At 42.6% G+C, this 22,899-nt stretch overlaps 1 long non-coding RNA gene across 3 annotated transcripts in view; it reads right to left on the bottom strand.

Annotated features, from left to right (window-relative positions):
• Positions 1–20,008: 20,008 nt before the first annotated feature.
• Positions 20,009–22,899, bottom strand: part of LOC138423309 (uncharacterized) — a 62,478-nt gene continuing 59,587 nt past the window's right edge. For all 3 annotated transcript variants that reach the window (XR_011250223.1, XR_011250224.1, XR_011250225.1), the window contains 2 exons: positions 22,363–22,474; positions 20,009–20,715 (listed from right to left, as the gene is read on the bottom strand). This is a non-coding gene — a long non-coding RNA (uncharacterized lncRNA). The remainder of the gene's footprint in view (positions 20,716–22,362; positions 22,475–22,899) is intronic.

Raw genomic sequence — 22,899 nt, 5'->3', positions numbered from 1 at the left:
TTCAGATGCCACAGATGGGAAAGAATCTGCCTGCAAAGTGGGAGACCTGGGTTCAAACCCTGGGTTGGGAAGATCCCTTGGAGAAGGGAATGGCATCCCACTCTAGGATTCTTTCCTAGAGAATTCCATGGACAGAGGAGCCCAGCAGGCTACAGTCCATTGGATTGCAAAGAGAAGATCCAAAGATTGCAAAGAGTCAGACATGACTGAGCAACTAACGCTTGCACCTTTAGCCTGGTAAATTTCTCATCACACGATTGGTCCATCGGAGCCATGGGGCTGGATAGGCTTTTTCGGTTGCGTCTGACTCTTTGTGACCCCATGGACTGTAGTCCACAAGGCTTGTATGTTCACTTTAGATAAATCGATAAGTGGAAGTGAAGCCAACAGAGAGTGTGGTATTGAGCCAGCTTCCACTGTGGTCACCTGGAGTTAATGCTACTGCGGAACTCTCAAAATCAGTGTGAAAGAAGCCTCAGAATGACTCAGACAGAGGAGTGAGGAAGCTGGGGTATTTACCTACTGCTTCTCCTCCTACCAGTGGCTGCCGCCGCTCTCAGAGATTTGGTTTCACGGCAAAGCAGAGGCTGGCATAGCGAGTGGCATTGAGCATGCAGAGACGAGAGGGCACATAGAAGGGCACGCACATAGAGAGCTATGCACCGGCTTCTACCCGCCTGGCCTGAGAGAAGCGGCAGGGCCTGCTTCACCACCTCTTCTCTCCCTTTGGGCTTCCCCAACGACTCCATGGTAAAGAGTCAGCCTGTAGTGAAGGAGACACAGAAGATGCGGGTTCAGGCCCTGGATCAGGAAGATCCCCTGGAGGAGGAAATGGCAACCCACTCCAGTATTTTTGTCTGAAAATCCCATGAACAGATAAGCCTGTGGGCTACAGTCCATGGGGTCACAAGGAGGCAGACACAACTGAAAAAGCTTATCCAGCACATAGCTCAGGGAAGCCAACCAGGCCTCCCTGTCCATCACCAACTCCCAGAGCTGATTCAAACTCATGTCCATCACATTGGTGATGCCATCCAACCATCTCATCCTCTGTTGTCCCCTTCTCTTCCTGCCTTCAATATTTCCCAACATCAGGATCTTTTCAAATGAGTCAGTTCTTCACATCAGGTGGCCAAAGTATTGGAGTTTCAGCTTCAGCATCAGTCCTTCCAATGAATATTCAGGATTGATTTCCTTAAGGATGGACTGGTTGGATCTCCTTGCAGTCCAAAGGACTCTCAAGAGTCTTCTCCAACACCACAGTTCAAAAGCATCCATTCTTCAGCACTCAGGTTTCTTTGTAGTCCAGTTCTCACATCCATACATGACCACTGGAAAAACCATAGATTTGACTAGATGTGTTGGTAAAGTAATGTCTCTGCTTTTTAATATGCTGTCTAGGTTGGTCATAGCTTTTCTTCCAAGGAGCAAGCATCTTTTAATTTCATGGCTGCAGTCACCATCTGCAGTGATTTTGGAGCCCCCAAAACTAAATCCGACACTCTTTCCACTGTTTCCCCTTCTATTTGCTATGAAGTGATGGGACTAGATGCCATGATCTTAGTTTTCTGAATGTTGAGTTTTAAGCCAACTTTTTCACTCTCCTCTTTCATCAAGAAGCTCTTTAGCTCTTCTCTGCTTTCTACCATATGTGTGGTGTAATCTACATATCTGTGGTTTTTGATATTTCTCCTGGCAATCTTGATGCCAGTTCGGCATTCCACATGATGTATACTGCATGTAAGCTAAATAAGCAGGGTGACAATACACAGCCTTCACATCCTCCTTTTCCTATTTGGAACCAGTCTGTTGTCCCATATCCAATTCTAACTGTTGCTTCCTGACCTGCATACAGATTTCTCAGGAGGCAGGTCAGCTGTTCTGGTATTTCCATCACTTTATTTTTTTTTTTTAGTTTTTTATTTTTTAAATTTTAATATCTTTAATTCTTACATGCATTCCCAAACATGAACCCCCCTCCCACCTCCCTCCCCATAACATCTCTCTGGGTCATCCCCATGCACCAGCCCCAAGCATGCTGCATCCTGCGTCAGACATAGACTGGCGATTCAATTCTTACATGATACTATACATGTTAGAATGTCATTCTCCCAAATCATCCCACCCTCTCCCTCTCCCTCTGAGTCCAAAGGTCCGTTATACACATCTGTGTCTCTTTTCCTGTCTTGCATACAGGGTCGTCATTGCCATCTTCCTAAATTCCATATATATGTGTTAGTATACTGTATTGGTGTTTTTCTTTCTGGCTTACTTCACTCTGTATAATCAGCTCCAGTTTCATCCATCTCATCAGAACTGATTCAAATGAATTCTTTTTTACGGCTGAGTAATACTCCATTGTGTATATGTACCACAGCTTTCTTATCCATTCATCTGCTGATGGACATCTAGGTTGTTTCCATGTCCTGGCTATTATAAACAGTGCTGCGATGAACATTGGGGTACATGTGTCTCTTTCAATTCTGGTTTCCTCGGTGTGTATGCCCAGCAGTGGGATTGCTGGGTCATAAGGGAGTTCTATTTGCAATTTTTTAAGGAATCTCCACACTGTTCTCCATAGTGTCTGTACTAGTTTGCATTCCCACCAACAGTGTAGGAGGGTTCCCTTTTCTCCACACCCTCTCCAGCATTTATTGCTTGCTGACTTTTGGATCGCAGCCATTCTGACTGGTGTGAAGTGGTACCTCATTGTGGTTTTGATTTGCATTTCTCTAATAATGAGTGATGTTGAGCATCTTTTCATGTGTTTGTTAGCCATCCGTATGTCTTCTTTGGAGAAATGTCTCCATCACTTTAAGAATTTTCCACAGTTTATTGTGATCCAGACAATCAGTCTTTGCCATAGTCAATAAAGCAGGATTAGATGTTTTTCTGGAACTCTCCTGCTTTTTTGATGATCCAACAGATGTTGACAATTTGATCTCTGGTTCCTCTGCCTTTTCTAAATCCCTCTTGAACACCTGGAAGTTCATAGTTCACATACTGTTGAAGCCTGGCTTGGAGAATTTTGAGCATTACTTTGCTAGCGTGTGAGACGAGTGCAATTGTGCAGTAGTTTGAACATTCTTTGGCATTGCCTTTCTTTGGAATTGAAATAAGAACTGACCTTTTCCAGTCCTGTGGCCACTGCTGAGTTTTCCAGATTTGCTGGCACATTGAGTGCAGCACTTTCACAGCATCATCTTTGAGGATTTGAAATAGCTCAGCTGGAACTCCATCGCCTCCACTAGCTTTGACCGTAGTAATACTTCTTAAGGCCCACTTGATTTGGCATTCCAGGATGTCTGGCTCTAGGTAAGTGATCATACCATCGTGGTTATCTAGGTCATGAAGATCTTTTTTGTATAGTTCTGTGTATTCTTGCCCCCTCTTCTTAATATCTTCTGCTTCTTTAAGTCCATACCATTTCTGTCCTTTATTGTGCTAATCTTCGCATGAAATGTTCCCTTGGTATCTCTAATTTTCTTGAAGAGATCTCTAGTCTTTCCCATTCTGTTGTTTTCCTCTATTTCTTTGCACTGATTGCTGAGGGTGGCTTTCTTTTCTCTCCTTGCTATTCTTTGGAACTCTGCATTTGAATGGGTATATTTATCCTTTTCTCCTTTGTGTTTCACTTCTCTTCTTTTCTCAGCTATTTGTAAGGCCTCATCAGATAACTGTTTTGCCTTTTTACATTTCTTTTTCTTGGGGATGGTCTTGATCATTGCCTCCTTAAATTTCTATTAAATATTGGCCATTATTTTAAAGGATTTCATAATCATGGACTCATTTAATACTTATAATTTTAACAAATGGGTCTTATTCCATTTTTGAAGGTGAGGAGACTGAGCCTCATAAAGATTCAATTACCCATATCACACACCTAGTATGCAGAGAGTGCCAGCCCTGTTCATAGTGTCATTAAGGTGATCAGATCAGACCACTGTGAGAGGCCCATTTAACTGTCTCAGCTAGGTCACCAAAGCAAACCCCACCTTAAATATATTCATTTCTGCCATCACATCACTGTGGACAGTGACTGCAGCCATGAAATTGAATGATTGCTCCTTGGGAGAAAAGCTATGACCAACCTAGACAGCATATTGAAAAACAGACATCACATTGCTGACAAAAGTATGGATAGGCAAAGCTATGGTTTTTCCAACAGTTATGTATGGATGTGAGAATTGGACCATAAAGAAGGTTGAAGCCAAAGAACTGATGCTTTCAAACTGTGATGCTGGACAAGATTCTTGAGAGTCACTTGTACAGAAAGGAGATCAAACCAGTCAATCCTAAAGAACATCTACCCTGAATATTTAATGGAATATTTAATGCTGAAGACTTTAGCTTTATGCTGAAGCTGAAGTTCTGATTTTTTGGCTACCTGATGCAAAGAGCTGGCCCATTGGAAAAGACCCTGATACTAGGAAAGATTGAGGGCAAGAGAAAGGGGTGAGAGAGGATGAGATGATTGGATGGCATCATCGACTCAATGGACATGAATTTGAGCCAACTCCGGAAAGTCTGGCATGCTGCAGTCCATTGGGTCACAAAGAGTCAGACACAACTGATCCACTGAACAAGAACTGTGACCAAATGCAAAATCCTCCAGGCTTACCTGATTGAGGGAATCCCCTGTCTGTGGAATCCAGAATGTAGAAGCTTCCATGTCAATTTCAGCTCTAACATGTGAAAAGTGGCATAGTTTATTACCACAATAAGATCCCTCCTTCTAAGCTTTCTCTTCCTCCCCTTCCTTCTTTCTTTTGTGAAAACTGCCAAATGTTTCTTAGTAAAACTGGACAGCACCAGTTCTGGGAGATGTATAGAAAAGGCATTTTCCATGTTTCACTTAACTCGATATTTCACTGATTAAAGGCAATATAATTTACTCCTATGCTTCTCAAATTTTAAAATGCTTGAAAACCTGTTAGAAGAATTGTTAGAACAAAGATTTCTGAGTCTTGACTCCACAGATCCTCATTCTGTAGACCTAAAATGGGCACTGAGAATTTACATTTCCAATAAAGAGCCCAGGAAAAAGATGCCACCACTGCCATTCCAGGGGCCCACTCTGAGTAGCTAATACATAGGTTTACTGACTTCATTTCTGATAACTCTTAAACTTTACTGAATCCCATAGTCTCACCTTCACTTTGTTTTTCTTTACTGCTTATAAAATTTTGATCTTTGTGACAATCTTTGCTTATCACTTAGAATCGCCTCATTCGTTTTCCATTCATACAACAAATGTTTATGGACTGCCTACTCTGTGCCAGGCACTGCTAGGTGCTGAGATTTTCAAATACAGTTTAAAATGCCATCAGTATCTTCAAGGGGCTCATGGTCAAATGGCCGGAAGGGAATCGAGGGGTATGGATCAGGGCATAGTGAGAGCAGTGAAGCCTGGGAGTAGTTTGGGTTCATGGCATAGGGAGGACCACTTAAAGAAGGTTTTTAAAGTTTCTGTTGCTCCCCTTCTTGCTTCTTTCCTCATCCTCCTCTTGTTCTCTTGTCTTCATCTTCACACTTGACTTGAAGTGCTCTGCATGTGTCGCCCTGTATATTGGGGTGGAGGAATGGACCTCAAATCCTCCAGGCGCCCAAATAAAGTCAGAGCATCCACAGTCATAGGCAAGTGCACCACGGCCACCTCCTATTTAGGAAAGCAGCTCCTTAATCACTGGAATCCAATACAAGGTACAAATCACTGTGCGAATATATTATGGAGACGCCCTTGAGGCAGGAATGTTTCTCTCCCTGTCTTGCCAGTCTGAGATGTTCTCCAGGTCTACAGGAGAAGATGAGTAGAGAGAGACTCTGATGTCTTTAGCATCTGAAGGATCCAGGGATCCTGGACATAACTGCCTTCAAAAGCCAAACTACCTGGGTTCTTCAATTTGCCTAGGAATGTTCATTTATTACACTTATTAAAAGAAAAATAGCCAAATAAAAGCAAAGTTAATTTTAGGTAATGGACAACTTTTTTTTTTTTTATTCTCACCAGCAATATTTTTTAGTTATTTTGGCTCCAGCTTAAAGTTTCAAAGTTGGTAGTCATAGCTGCCTTTTTCACCAATAAGCTAAATGAGATGGTCCCTTTACTTCTAGCTAGAATGAGCTTGTCTGAACAATAAATCATGTAAGAAGGCACAGCTTAGAAAGAGCTCAGTTCTCTAGCTTGCTTCCCCAAACTACTTCAAGTCTAAGGAAAGGTCTCAAGTTAACTGGTTCTTTAGCACATCACTACCGAATAGGCAGATGTTGATAAGAAGAGCTCTGGGGGAATAAATTATTTTTTAAAATGGTAAAGCAAGAAGAGTGGAGGAAATGACTTATTTTTATTGATCAACTTATATTTAATTGGCTGATAATGGTGTTACAGTATTTTGCTGGTTTCTGCCATACATCCACATGAATTGGCCATAGGGCCACATATGCCCCTTTCCTCACTAAAACACACACATTCCCAGGTGCAAGACAGATAGCCAGTGGGAATCTGCTGTATGAAGCAGGGAGCTCAAACCTGGTGCTCTGTGACAACCTCGAGGGGTGGTATGGACTAGGAGGTGGGAGGGAGGTTCAAGAGGAAATGACTTACTTTTAATAAGAACATGCTACATGGATAATTCTTTGCAGTCATTTTGTGGGGTGAAAAACATTTGCCCTCTGAAAACACCTGAAATCTGAAAAGTAGGGATGGAAGCCAAGTAAAACAAACACACTTTCAGTCAATTTTCATTGGCTAGTGTAGTTCTAGAACTTGCCAGGCAACTGAGTCACTTCCTTAAAATGGCTAAAGTCATCTAGCTTATCACTCCTTGCCTTGTTCTGTCTCTGGATTTTGGAAATCTATCTTTGTGGGTGAATCCTCTTAAGATATTCTAACATGGCTGTCTACCCGTTTATTTCCTATAGTCAGCTGTGGGATCCCTACAGGAAATGAACTGTGCTTAGTTAATTCTATTAATGTGCAAAGTCTGGGAGACAGTGAAGGACAGGGAAGCCTGGTGCAGTCCATGGGGTCACAAAGAGTCAGATATAACTTAGCGACTAAACAATAACATTAATATGCTTGCACATAACTGATGTTCAGTATGCATTTAGTAAATGGAACAGAATGAAGTGGATGGATAGATGGATGAAGGAGTAAGTGAGTGAATGAACAAGTGGGTATATAAATGGGTGAATAGATGGAGGGGTGAGTGGGTGGTGGATGGATGGCTGGAAACATGCACAGACAGGAAGATGAATGACTGGAAAGACAGAAAGATGGAAAGGTCAATGGATGAGATGCTGGCCTAGGGGACAACTAACAAAATAAATGATCAGTAATTGAGTGAGCCTAGAATTTTCAACTTGTTACTACTCCTGGACGCTATATTCTTCACAAAGTATCTCATATATTGGTGAAAAAGGAAACCAACTACATATCCAACTTAGTGGTAGAAAGTAAAGAATTCAACAATTAAATAAAAACAGATGCTCTACAGAATTTCAACCACTTTTAGAAGACAGATGCATTTTTTAGAAATCTAACTCCCTTTGAACCATTAGTCCACAAATATTCTATTAACAAAATTCAGAAATATTTGTCAAAACGTTGAAGACCAAATCGGCACAAAAGGTCTTAACTAGAAAACTACACCTCTCTCTCTCCATCTCTTTTCATGTCTCTTTCTCAATCTCAGTCAGTCCCTCTCCATATTATTCTTTATTGTTTCTATTCTAGTCATCTTTTACAACTTAACTCTGGCCAAAACATCCCCATTCTCCTATTATCACTCTGGTGATCTCCTTGTACCTGCAAGCCAGAGTCAGCAACGGACATGAGTTCTGAGGCTGTTCCACCCATCCCTCTCTGCTTTTCTGCTCTCACTGGACACCAGCTGCTCCAGACCACCTGCCATTCCAGTCACAAGAGACCAATCAGAAGTAAAGATGGTGCCCTCTGGTCCATAGCTCAGACCTGCCATATGAAGCCTGCTTCTTTGTGTGCGGAAATAGTACTTACCTCAGTAAATGTTAACACATTTTAAGCTGGAATACCCTTTCTTCCTGCCTTTTGGGGAAAAGCTAGCTTTGTTGGCCTTGAAGCCTTGTTTATGTCTCTAAGGCCTTGCTGTGGGGTGGACTTCAGTGGTGTCTCATCCCCATGCCTCTACCTTTATAAGTCTATAAAGTGAATATGCTGATGTTCAGTTGCGCAGTTGTGTCCAACTCTTTGCGACCCCATAGACTGAAGCACTCCAAGCTTCCCTGTCAATTACCATCTCCTGGACCTTGCTCAAATTCATGTCCATTGAGTCGGTGATGCCATCCAACCATCTCATCCTCTGTTGCCCGCTTCTCTTTTGCCTCCAGTCTTTCCCAGCATCAGGGTCTTTCCCAGTGAGTCAGTTCTTAACATCAGGTGGCCGAAGTATTGGAGCTTCAGCTTCAGCATCAGTCCTTCCAATGAATATTCAGGATTGATATACTTTGAGATTGACTGGTTTGATCTCCTTGCAGTCCAAGGGACTCTCAAGAGTTCCAGGTTCACAATTCAAAGCCATTGGTTCTTCAGCACTCAGTCTTTATTTTTTTATGGTCCAAATCCATACACATAATGGGACGCATTGTGGTCACATCAATACATAATGTACATAAGCTCCCCTGCAATGTTCTCGGTCCTCAGCAAATAACAGTGAAAGCTAATGTTTAGTGAGCACCTAGTATGTCCACTCTTAATAGATTAGGTTTATTAGTTTATTTAATAGTCATGACAGACTATGATGCAAATATAACATTATTGCCATTTCAAAGATGAGGAAAGTGAGAGTCAGAGAGGGTGTGTAACCACTGTGCGCTCCCTGAGAGCAGATGCATGCCTGTTCTCCATAGCTCTTGGCACATAGTAGGTGTTGATAAGTATTGATTAAACAGGTGTCAGATAATTTGATCTCCAAACAAGTGTCAGATAATTTGAGCTGAGGCTGAAGAATGAAGGAGCAACCATCTTTTCATGTCATTTTCTGTGTGATATTAAACTGGCTTCTGCAAATTCCCATTTATTAAATTTCTCATATTTTTCACTTATGATTCAGTCCCTTGGGACTTTTACAATATTTTTAAGCTGAAAATATGACATTGTTTTCTCATATGGCAATCCAGGGTTTCCTTTAAGATTGTATTTAATAATCAGGCTGCAATATATGTCCCCTAAAAGGTCTTCACCAGGTGAAACTTTGTTCTAAAGAGAAACTGACATCCTGGTTTAACTGTTTGGAGGAGCAGTTATAACACCAGTCCCGCTGTGCGTTTCTTCTTATTTGTGTGCACACCTTATTCAATATACTACATGCTTCGGGTTTGGAGACTGAGTGTGGTCTGAATTTTATACCCCTGCAGTCAGCAGAACACCGAGCAGAGAGTAGCTGCTCAATAAATGATCAAAATGGCACTCTGCTGCAACCAAATAGCTTGGAATTTCATCTGCAAGATGGGGATGATAAGAGCAACTTCAGGAGACTCTGGGGAAGTGAACAAGGGAAGCTGTGGGTGGGGCCGTACGCCTCAGCATAGATGCATTGGTAGAAAGCCTTCTGTGAACAGTGGTGTTTGTGAACACCACTAGAATGAGCTCTAGAATAAATCGATTTCAAAGTCTGAGATTCTAACCCAGTTTGAGGTCTGACCTCAGACTTTACCCTTTAAGTTTCAATGCCCTTATTGTAGAATGTGAATAATAATAGAACTTGCTATATATTTACCAAATAAAGACACAAGTGTCCCAGTGAAATCTGCATTTGAGATACACAGCAAATTTGTTTTTTTAAGGAAACTATGTCCCAGGCGATATTCAGAACATATTACTATTAAAAGATATATCTTTTAACTGAAGTTCAAATTTAATTGGCTTCCTGAATTTTCTACCAACTAGATAAAATAATATGTGTAATCCGCTTGCATGGGATACTCAATAACATTCACCATTATTGTATACTGTGTGTTTAATAAATAGTAATTCCCAGCCTGACTTCCCTCTTTTAAAAGAATCAGTGCTACTCCCATCCCTGCCTCCCTGCCATCCTCCACCTCATTCTCTGCTTCTTAACATACATTGAGTTGTCAGGAGGGGTCTTGGATATAAAAAGGGAGCAAACAGCTGCCATAGAAAGAAGTTGCTGTCAGTTCAAATGAATGCTGAGCTAATAGGCCTATTAATAATGAGCTTTATTATAGGAGGCCACTTACGTTAATAATTCTCTGTATTTAGTATTTGACGCTGTGACATTTATACTGAGCTGAATGGTGACTCTGTGTGTGTGTGTGTGTGTGTGTGTGTGTGATGTGTGTGTGTGTGTTTAAAGCCATTTAGCTCACTTTTACTTTGAATACAGCTGCAACATTGGGCCACAGAAAATGTTGTATTTAAACACACACACACATACACACAACTCATCTGACTCAACTTCTCATAGGTGCCTCTCAGCTTGAATGCATCGGAGACACTGCCGAGGGATGAACAAATGGGGATCAGCCCTTACCCTCTTGCCCTGGGATTGTCAGTCCAATCCCCCAGCCCTTGCCCTCACAGCCCAGAGAAGCTGAGGGTAGATTTAATCTGATTTGCATACTGTGACTTCTCACAACAGAAGCTGGAATTGTGACAGGGTCTAATTAGCATTTCCACCCCCTCTCTTCGCCCCTTTTATACTGGACGACAGTGCCTGAGCAGTAGGGGAAGTTTAACTAAACCCCGATTAAGAAGCCATGCTCTGGTTCCGGAAGTTAGAAAAATCAGCATTCCCAGCGGGTGGTGCCTGACAAGGAAGGGGTTCGGGCAGAGGAAATATTGATTTCTGTGGCAGTGACTTCAGCTCTGGTTCAGGCATTCGGGTGTAAGAGCTCCCATCGGAGGAAGACAGAAGCAGAGCTGAACTTCCGCAAGAGTTCCGCAATCCAGCACGCCAGCAGTAGAACCCGTCCTTACATATCCTGCCTTGAATCCAGTGCCATGAAATCTCTCAAATGGGCTAAGCAGCTTATTACAAACCATATAGCCAGAAATTGTTCAAGTCCAGGTTCAAAGTCTAGGCTTCTCAGGTGGCGCGGTGGTAAAGAATCCACCTGTCAATGCAGGAGACACAAGAGAGACGAGGGTTCGATTCCTGGGTGGGGAAGATCCCCTGGAGTAAGGAATGGCAACCCACTCCAATATTCTTGCCTGGAAAATTCCATGGACAGAGAAGCTTGTCTGGCCACAGTCCATGGGCTCGCAAAGAGTTGAACACGACTGAGAACACACACACACACACACACACACACACACACGTTCAAACCCCACCAGGCAGGGTCCACTACCATCTGTTGTCTTAGAACTCAGATATCACACCAGAGATCCTGCCATCATACGTATGCCTGATCCAGATTGGGCCAGGAGCGCCTCCCATCTCCTGGTGACTCACAGAACCGTCCACAGGCTAGTGGTTCTGGTGACCATCTCTCCAGAGCTTGTGAAAAATGCAAAATCTCAGGCTGAATTAGAAGCTGCGTTTTAACCAGATCCCTCATGATCCATTTCTATCAAATTTTGAGAAGCCCTGCCTTAGAGCTTTCTTGGGCAGACAGCAGGCTTCTCCTTGAATTTGTCATATGACTTGCAACTCACCTTCTCAGAGAGCACTCTGTCCCCTTGCCGGGCACATCGCACACCTCACCTCGGCAGGGCCAGCGTTTGGGAATCAGTCCAGGCCTCTAAACCCCGAGGACAGATACAGTATTCCTCTCACCAGGCCAGGCTCTCAATCCCAAGCAGCTTTCCTGCAGCGGATTTCGCTGTGCCCACCCCTCCCACCCCCTGCCAGCCCTCCCCTGCTTGCAGGAGCACAATTAGCAGGTTAATTTTGAGGCCACTGGTGCATGCACAAAGTACCTGGCAATTACCAAAAAAGAGAGAAGATATTCAAACTAGACTGCTCATAGAAGATCAAGCTAGATGAATATTCTTAATAAGTGTTTAAAACATCTTAAGAGTTTCCGGAGCTATTTTGCCGCTCAAGGGTTTTCAATAAGATGCTCTGATGATGGAAGAACCACTTTTATCAAATATTAAGCTACTGTAAATTTACTGTAATTGAATAATTTGCCTCTTAGCTTTGGTTCACTAAGACTGAAGCGAGGTTTTCATCCTTATGTGATTGCTGCACAGTCTGTTTCAATATATGTCATGTCAAGCAAGGCTCATCTACAGCACCATTTGAGTTTCAGTAATTTCAAAGCCAAGGGACCCTGTAAATGGTCTGGATGATTGACCATAAAGTATGTACATATTTAGTTATATTAAATTGTGATTAGGGTTTCAACTTCCATATTTAAACTCTGAGTAGTTTGCAGAGCCTTTATGACTTTTATGGAAGTGTTAATGTGAATTCCGCAGGGCTTTTTATAGGAATTGAAGCAGAGGCAGACCTTTTGGTCCAGGTTACATAAATATTATGGAGATGGAGCAACAGGAAAAAAGCCCGGCCATCAGTTGGAAATAGATAAAATTAATACCCACATCTATAAATTATGTCTTAAGAGATGAGGAGGCAAAAACAATCTGGAGCTTTGAAAAGGAGCATCTGAATTCGTCCCTAGCTCTTCCTCTTATATTGGTTTAGTGATTTTAGCAAATGACTTTCTAAGTCTCAGTTGACTCATCTATAAAATGACCATCATGTTGCACTGAGTAGATCATTGAGGGGGGTGTGAAGTGTCTGTGAAAGGTCTTGGTGACACAAACAAACGTTTCTCAAATCATCACACTTGGATCCCCTGTCTTGGAAACATCCCTGAATCTTGTTAAAATTCTGATGCCTGGTCATCACATCTGCTCTGCTAAAGGAGTAATTTTGGAGATAGGACTCAAAAGCCCTCATTTTTTTCCAATAAAGGTAATTTTCATATACACTAAAGCACATGAAATCCATTTCCAAATATGTTTCTTATCATGTTGGCGTAGTGGAGGAAGGCGGTTCACTTTTTCTTTCAGTTCCCTCTTTCTGCGTATGTGTGCCCAGCCACTCAGTTGTGTCCGATTCTCTGCAACCTCATGAACCATAGCCTATCCGTCTCCTCGGTTCATGGAATTTTTCAGGCAAGAATACTGGAGAGGATAGCCATGTCTTGCCTCCAAAAATTGAACCTGTGTCTCCTGCATCTCCTGCACTGGTGGATTCTGTACCACTGAGCCACCTGGGAATCCCATCTCTTTCTATACACATTCTAAAATTCAGGTTAATTAGCTCCATATACCTGTATAGGAAAAGTGAAGAATCTCATAACCACTATATGCATCCCTGACAGAAGAGATGGACCCAATAATAAAACAGCAGGAATTAGGACTTTTGTTGTTCAGTTGATAAGTTGTGTCTAATCCTTTGCGACCCCATGAACTGTAGCACACCCGGCTCCTCTGTCCTCCACTATCTCCCAGAGTTTGCTCAAATGATAAACCTATATAGCATATTAAAAAGCAGAGACATTACTTTGCCTACAAAGTTCCATATACTTAAAGTGATGGTTTTTCCAGTAGCCATGTATGGATGTGAGAGCTGGACCATAAATAAGGCTGAGTACTGAAGAATAGATGCTTTCAAACTGTGGTGTTGGAGGAGACTCTTGAGAGTCCCTTGGACAGCAAGGAGATCAAACCCGTCAATCCTAAAGGAAATTAACTCTGAATATTCATTGGAAGGACTGATGCTGAAGCTCACATCACCAACTCAATGGACATGAGTTTGAGCAAGCTCCAGGAGATAGTGAAGGACAGGGAAGCCTCGCAAGCTGCAGTCCATGGGACTGCAAAGAGTCGGACATGACTGAGCGATTGAACAACAACTGAGTTGGTGATGCCATCTAACCATCTCATCCTCTGCTGCCACTTTCCCTCTGCCTTCAAGTTTTCTCAGCAGCAGGCTCTTTGCCAGTGAATCAGCTCTTCACATTAGGTGCCCACAGTACTGGAGCTTCAGTTTCAGCATCAGTCCTTCCAATGAATATGCAGGGTTAATCTCCTTTAGAAGTGACTTTTTGATCTCCTTGCAGTGCAAGGGACTCTCAAGAATCTTCTTCAATACCACAATTCAAAAGCTTCAATTGTTTGGCACTCTTCATGGCCCAATTCTCACATCTGTACATGACTATTGGAAAAACCATAGCTTTGCCTTATTATACGGACCTTTGTTGGCAAAGTGATATCTCCGCTTTTTAATATGCTGTCTAGGTTTGTCATAGCTTGCTTTCCAAGGAGCAATGTCTTAAACCTAAATTATTTCCACTATGTCTAAGATGGTATTTCCCTTGTTAACTCTAACTTCTATTCATCCTTCAAAATCCAAGTTAAAATCATCTCTGCTCTGAAATATGTTCAGACCCGTGACCTGACAGCTAAGAAGCATTGCTTCCTAACATGTCCAGAGTAGACAATGGTCATAACGGATGTGGTGGGAAGAACTCCCATATGACCTGAAAGTTTCCTGTCCTCTGAAATCCCCTCCTTGAGTGTGGGTGGGGCCAGTGACGATGATCAGATGTTCCCTTGATCAGTTTACTTTATACAAGTAAAGAGGCAGATTCTACTGCTGGTTGACATCTTGATTTTCCCCTGCTGAGTGTCTGAGCATCAGACCCAGCTAATCTGTGTCCAAAATTTTCACCCACAGGAGCTGTGAGATTATATATTTGAGTTATTTTAAGCCACTAAATATTTGATGATTGCCTATGCAGCAGTACAACAAAGGAGATAAACAGTGAAAGTACAGAGGAGAGACTGTAGAGATTTCTGGAATCCTAGAGCTCTGATCATGAAAGCTTTTTATAGAAAAATGTGTTGTCTCTACCTAGGGAACCAGTGGTTGGTAGGACATCAACCTAGTTCAGACTCTACCCATTTCAACCCATCAGAGACTGTAGGGCATAACATGAGTGGCACAGTACAGGAATAATTTTTCAATTATCTATGTGCTATCATAACATTTCTGACTGGGAGTGGGATGGGAAGAATTCTGCAAACAACCAGCCATGTCAATGCGCCTTGAAATCCGCCATTCTTTACCACCAATGGCTCCGTGGTAAAGAATCCACCTGCCAATGCAGGAGATGAGGGTTTGATCCCTGGGTCAGGGAGACTCTCTGGAGAAGGAAATGGCAACCCGCTCCAGTATTCTTGCCTGGGAAATCCCATGGATGGAGGAGTCTTGTGGGTTGCAGTCTATGGGGTTGCAAAAGAGTCAGATAGAACATAGCCACTAAGCAAGAACAGCAACAAGCTCCTTTAGAATTAAAGTACATCAGTACTTTTCATCCATCAGCTACCAATGAAACTGTCTGGCTCCAGCAAGAGCTTGTGCCTGGGTGCTCTGTGCAAACACAGCTTTTGTAGTTTGTCATAAAATTGCTTCCTCTCCATCATATATTCCCTTTCATCCAACGAGCTCCTAGTGTTTTATTCATAAATATAATTATCCTCCTTTTACAGATGAGGAAACTGGGTCATAGAAACGTGAACACTGTGAATTAATAATAACAACAGAAGCAAGATTTGCCTCAAATTGCAAGTGACGAAGTCTCCTTTTTCAATTACCATTACGTGTATGTAGAAATCACATACGTGCATGCATACACATCGTCATCTGCATATCCATACAGTTCCATTTTGCACAAGTAACTTCCAAACTCTTGTTTACCATGCCAGGTTTTCCCCAGTACAATATTTCTATCCCACTGCATCCAGCCAGGAACATTCACAGTGATTTAACTCCAAGTAAAATTCAGATGTGCTTTTATATCTGTGTGGGCACAGGCACAAAATCTGAGACTGCCTGTGGCCCACACTGGCAACTTGGTCCTATATCATTCCACCTTAGAGACAAAATGTTTAACAGAATATCATGACTCCTCTATAAATACCAACACTGTGGAGCTGAAAGCAATTGGCAATGTGCTTTGTTAGAATGTTGCCTGAAATGTTAGCTGGTGCTTTTCAATGGGGCCATGAATATGAAGAAAGACAACCAGCTCTGCCTTGGAACCACTGAGCCCTTGCTGTAGTCTGAGTCCATCAGTCATGGCTTCATCACTGGAGATTTGAAAAGTCTAGGCATTTTCTCCAGCCCAAGCCAAAGCAGAAATGAGACTGGAGGTCTGGGTACAGACTGAATCCTCTTTCAGAAACACAGAGCCCACTCTAGGAAACTGAAGAGGATGCATCCTCTGCTCCCTACCTGTCTTGTCTTCAGCGGATGGCCAATATTGTCCCTTAAAAATTTTTCTAAACTTAATGGTAATTACCTTATTCTTTGTCAAGGATCCTATATTCATTTGAGAAGTTAGACTGTTTCAAATAAAATGGCTTCTGAAACTGATTTGGGATTCTTCCATTGGCACGTGGACTAGTTTCTGGCTAACAGTAGATGCTCAGGAAATGGTCATTGCACTAAACTGAGAAAGTTCTGTTTATTGTTATCAAAATTCTGTCTCCCATTCTATCCCCATTCCCTCTATGATAATTCACAACCGTGTTATCTCCTGCCCACTTGAATGGCCGTCTCACTTACCTTCCGTTGCCTGTTTATGCTCCCACTGAAACCTGAATAACAATTCCAAAGCCTAAATCTAACCATCCTATTTCTCTGTTTAGAACCCTTCAACACTGACCCCCTCCCCCACCAACAAATAAAGAACAGAGTTCAAGCTCCTGAACATGCAGACAAGGCCCCTGGCCACTTTTTTTTGCCAGATCTCTCCCCCACCCCATCCTATTCATCATCATCCCAGGACTGCTCATAGCTGTATCATAATGCCACACCTAGATGCGTCTTGCCTTGGCTTCTGTCATTGGTTCTCTCCATTTTCTCCTCTTGGTATCTCCCCAAATTTCTACCCTGCCACTTACTTTCTGATTAACTGAAAAATCCTGTTAGCTTTTAAGAATCGGCTTGGAGTTCTGCTTCCAGGAAATGCCGTTCATCTCTTCTAAATATGAGTTCTGCTGTATGCACTTTTGTGCCTAACTTCATAACGACACTTGCCCTTTTATCTGTATTCTTGTCTGCTTTCCCACGTTAGGATGTGAGACCTGGTGAGCAGGGACTAAATCATATGCATCTGGGTATGCCCAGGGCCCAGCATTGGGATTCACGCACAGTAGACACTCAATAAAGCATCCTGACAGAATGAACAGGTGCCAGAAATAACTGATCCATGGATGAGTGGATAATGTCAGCAAAGTTCTGTTCAGAGTACTTCGCTTCCTATGCTTCAAAGGGTTAATTGCCTCTTACCTGGAGTTCTGAGTGAATTCCACTCTCTGGTGTCAAACTCCATTTCCACTCACCTCACCCTTGTTCTAATGACATGCAACTGGACAAATAGGAAAAAGCACCCATGGCACAATTGCTCCTGATGAATATTTCAGCAGGTGCCTCTTGGCTGAAAGTCAAGATGAAAGCCTGGCTCCAGGCAAATTAAGATGGGGAAGAAAGACTTGTAAGTACATAAGGCTTTGGAGAAATGCCCCGATGCTGAGCTGGAGACAGGAGTTCTGCAATTGAAAGCGAGGAGATCACAGCCCGGGTACTCTCCAAGTCTCCTTCTGGGCTTGGGAAGGGGGCGGGGGACACGCTGCTCTCTAAGTTAGATCACAAGCTGTTCCCAGGACACTTAGCTCTGGCAGGATAAGACTGAGAGCCAAGGCTGCCCTTTCACCTACGTATTTTCAGCCCCCGATAGAGCTTGGCTTCCTGAGTACAAGGCAGGCCTGAGTGATCTGTCCCCGGGTCCTGTTCCAACATGACTTCCACGTTCTTGGGTATTTTTTTGTTGTTATTGTTGTTGCTGTTGTTGTTGTTTTTAAAGAAGGGCTGGGCTGAAGCAAGCCAGACTAGGACCATCTTTGAGTTGTTGTTGGTTCAGTTGTTCAGTGTGTCAGACTCTTTGGAACCATCTGAGTGCACACTGCTTTCTCACATCCCCAGATGACCCAATGGGAAAAGAATCTCTGAATTCTAAGTCCAGCAGGCTTCCCTCTCTTTGTTGCAACCCAGTGATTTGTTGGGATTCTACAGATACGTTTTACTGAATCTATATTAAACTCTATGATTTTCTTAAACACCTTGAAGCTGGATGAACAGAAAAATGGGGTCAGAAAAAAAAAGGGGGGGGGAGGCTAATTGAACTGGAAAAGGAAAGTCACTAACAGGAGCCTGGGCAAGTTCCAGGAAGTGGGGAAGACAAGAGAGGACTGGGAATTAGGAGCTCTGGTTCTGAACTTGACTCTGGCCCTGACCTTACATAGTGACTACCCGTTTCTGCTAAGGGTGTCAATTTTCTCAACTACAGAAGGAAAAGCATTGTCTGAGATGTTGCAAGATGCCTTAAAATTCTACTTAGTTGTGAATCGATCTATTGGTTTTTATAAGACCTCTAGCTCAGAAATGACAATAGGAAAACCAGGAGTCCTCTAAGCAAGGTCTACATTTCAGGTGTGTCTGAGATGTAGGAAAGTCTTCACAGGGCAGTTTGCCTTCTCCTGTCAGATGTGGGAACTCAAGAGGAGTCTGATTGAATCAAAGAAATAAATTTTAATGTTGAAGATTCAACCTGTGGTTTGTGGGAACCTGTACACAGGGAATGAAGGTCATAAGTAGATGCCCCTAAGCCTCTAAGGCAGGGACCTATCTGCCAAGTTTACCAGGAGTGCTGGCAGAGCGCAGAGCACAGAACTGAGGAGGAGGAGAGATGGGGCTTTGGAGCAATCACAACCAGGACCCACGGATATCTCTGAAGCTGGAGCGTGCGTGCTCACTCAGTCTCCCTCAGTCATGTCCGGCTCTTTGTGTGGACTGTAGCCCGCCAGACTCCTCTGTCCGTGGAGTTTTCCAGGCAAGAATACTGGAGTGGGCTGCCATGTCCTTCTCCAGGGGATCTTCCCGACCCAGGGATCGACCCTGTGTCTCCTACATTGGCAGGCACCTTCTTTACTACTGCGCCACCTGGGAAGCCCTATTTCTGAAGCTGGAGAGACCCCTTCAAATTCCCCAAGCTGGGGCACGGGAGTGGCTATTTGCACCCCATGCATTGATCAGTTAATGCTTGGGTTGCCTTCAGAAAGACCCAATTTCTCAAGCCAGCTGTCCACAAAGATCTAGCAGTTGCCCATTTTTGCAGAAATTGGGGAAATAAGTCCTTCAGTTCTGCCTGGGTAATCAGGGTGGCAGAGCAGAGTGTCCACACAAGGTAATAGCTCAGCGAGCAAGTAGTTGATCACCCTTAGGGCAGATGAATTTTCCCAATTTAAATTGCTTACCAAATAAAATTATCTACACCATTTTGATGATTTTTATTTCCAAACAGAAACAGAGACACAGACATCGAAAACAAATGTATGGATACCAAGGGGCTAAAGGGGAGGTGGGATGAATTGGGAGATTGGGGTTGACATATATAAACTAGTGATACTAAGTAGAAAGTAGATAGTTGATGAGAACCTACTATACAGCTCAAGGAGCTCTACTAAGTGCTCCATAGTGACCTAAATGAAAAGGAAATTCAAAAACGAGGGGATATACGTATATGTATAGCTGATTCACTTTGCTCTACAGTAGAAGCTAACACAGCTTTGTAAAGCAAGTATACCCCAATAAATGTTAATTAAACTAAATAAGTAAATTGCTTACCAATCACAGGGGAGTTCGCTAAATAGTCATCTCCCTGGCCTCAGTCTGAATCAGTTAAGACAAAATCTGAGAGTATGATCACGTACATAATTTTACAGCATCCCAGGTGATTCTATTGTTAGTTGTGGTGAGACGTAATGGTATCTGGGGCAAAATGGAAAGAGTTGGAGATATGGCATCAAATTTTGAGTTCCAAAAATGGCTCCACTCCTTGCAAATCAAAAGAGACTACACTGAACACACTTCTTTCAGCATTATTGCCTCTATCTAGAGAAGAAGAATGAAAGAGCAGAGAACTACTGTGGAGTCAATAATATTATTTTATTCAAGAATTTTATGGAATTCTACACCAATATCAGATATTTCCCCTGAGTTCAGTGGTTATAAACACGCATCTGAGAAACAGTGCCAGTCTGGGATGCAGTTTTTTCCAGTCTAAAGAAAAACAAGAATTTTTTAATAGAGTTTTATCTAAAGACAAAATCAATTTAAGGTTCTTTCTACCTGGCACGTATCAATTGCCCATTTAATGCTAATTACAGCTACTACTGAAACAAAATTTTCAGTGGAGAAATATTTTTAAGGATCATCCCACCTTGATTGTTCCTCTAAGATGCAATGATTACTTTTAAAATAAGACAGAGCAGCTTATTGTTTTAGTAACTTTTCTCCTCTTTTATCCCAATCCGTGTGAGCAGATGCGTTGGACAGTGTCTTGAGTGAGCCATTTTGACCGGTGTTCCCTCGAACGTTCGGCCACGTTTTGTTGGAAGCTGATTTCTCCCCTTCTGGAGCCGCTGTGAGTGTCCCCAGCCGCAACAGTCACAACGACGTGAACAATGTAACGCTCTCGGTTTTGTCTCTCCGCCATGCGTTCTGCAGCGAGTTGCTTTTCTTTCCATCTCTAACTGCCTCTCCTGTCTTTCCTCTTTGCCTTCTCGTCATCCTCCAGTAACTGTTTTCCTTCCTCTTTCTCTTCCTTTAGTCTTCCCTTCCAATTATTCTTACACTAAAAAATGACCAAACAAAACAAAGAAATAAAAAACAATCTATACATAGACATGGGGAAATCTGTGTAGAGCTGAGGGTCAAGGTATTATCTTGTGTCCATTTTTAAATTGATTGATTCAAGTAATACATAGGACTCACTGGAACCCATCTTAAAGAGATGGGAATACCAGACCACCATACCTACCTCCTGAGAAAGTTCTATGCAGATCAAGAAGCAACAGTTAGGACTGGACTTGGAAGAACCGATTGGTTCAAAATCGGGAAAGGAATATGTCAAGGCTGTATATTGTCACCCTGCTTACTTAACTTATATGCAGAGTACATCATATGAAATGCCAGGCTAGATGAAGCACAGGCTGGAATCAAGATTGCCAGGAGAAATATCGATAACCTCAGATATACAGATGACACCACTCTTATGGCAGAAAACAAAGAAGAACTAAAAAGCCTCTTGATGAAAGTGAAAGAGGAGAGTGAAAAAGCTGGCTTAAAACTCAACATTCAGAAAACTAAGATCATGGCATCTGGTTCCATCACTTCATGGGAAATAGATGGGGAAACAATGGAAACAGTGACAGACTTTATTTTTCTGGGCTCCAAAATCACTACAGATGGTGACTGCAGCCATGGAATTAAAAGATGCTTGCTCCTTGAAGGAAAACCTAGACAACATATTAAAAAGCAGAGACATTACTTTGACAATAAAGGTCCATCTAGTCAAAGCTATGGTTTTTCCAGTGGTTGTGTATGGATGTGAGAGCTGGACCATAAAGAAAGGTGAGCACTGAAGAATTGACACTTTTGAACTGTGGTGTTGGAGAACACTCGAGAGTCCCTTGGACTGCAAGGAAATCCAAACAGTTCATCCTAAAGGAAATCAGTCCTGAATATTCATTGGAAGGACTGATGCTGAAGCTGAAACTCCAAAACTTTGGCCACCTGATGTGAAGAACTGACTCTTTGGAAAAGACCCTGATGCTGGAAAAGACCCTGATGCTGGGAAAGACTGAAGGCAGGAAGATAAGGGGACAACAGAGGATGACACGGTTGGATGGCATCACCACCTTGATGGATGTGAGTTTGTGCAAGCTTCAGGAGTAAGTGATGGGCAGGGAAGCCTGGCATGCTGCAGTCCATGTGGTTGCAAAGAGTTGGACACAACTGAGCAACTGAACTGAATTGAACACCAGTTGAGTCAGTCATTAGGCTCACAACAGGAGAGTTAAGCCAGCTTGGAAACACAGGATGCTTCAAAAGCATGGAGGGTGCTTCTCTAACCTCTGGTCTCTCATAGTACTCATGATCCAGACCTCTTCTCCATCTTACTTTTCATCTCTCCTGGGGTCATGAAGAGAAAATTTAAATAGTTCAGCAGTCCACAGTAGAGTTGGACTCTACTGTTGTAAGAGGAAAGTTGTAATAAATAAGCAAGTAAAGCAAAATGAGCTGGAGGTTCAAAATCATGAATATGGCCTTGGTAGAGTGTGGCCCCAGGTTGCACAAAGAGGCCCCATTCTTGTCTTGGCCTTGACAGTTATGACAACTGTGGTCAAGATTATGTCTAAAGGCAGCAATACTTAGGGAAGAAGAAGTTCACCACATTCGGACTGGTTTTGATGCCTTAAGACAAGAAGAAATAAATTACCCGAGGTCATAGAGTATTGTAGGCTTCCTCCAATCTCTGATAGTTCCACTTCACCTTGTGTCCATTCTTTAGTGATCCTCAAAGCTTGGGTTTTGATGAATACATAAGTCTCCTTTAGATCACAAAATATAGATGATAATATGTAATATAATGTGTTAATCACTCATTTTGACTAGTAAACTAAAGCTCTTCTTTTTATAAACTGCCCCTCTTCAAGAAGGCCACGTTTAACCAATATCTGCTCTGTTTACTCAAATACAGGTCATGTCCCTCCAGGAAGGAATCCCTGAGCCCAAGAGGGAGTATTTTCCTGTAAGTCACTCATTCTACTTTCTGATAGTCTGCTGTCTGTCTGCTCCCAGCTCATGAGATACGGGCGGACTGGGACATTTTTTTAAAGTAATTTTTATTGCAGTAGAGTTGATTTACAATGTTGTGTTGGTTTCAGGGGTACAGCGAAGTGAGTCAGTTACACATAGACATAGATTCATTCTTTTTTAGACTCTATTCCCCCTATAGATCACTACAGAGTGTTGA

The sequence above is a fragment of the Ovis canadensis genome, chromosome 18 (genome assembly GCF_042477335.2).
Source record: "Ovis canadensis isolate MfBH-ARS-UI-01 breed Bighorn chromosome 18, ARS-UI_OviCan_v2, whole genome shotgun sequence".
Lineage (NCBI taxonomy): Eukaryota > Metazoa > Chordata > Mammalia > Artiodactyla > Bovidae > Ovis > Ovis canadensis.
This window is presented reverse-complemented; position numbering and strand designations above follow the sequence as displayed.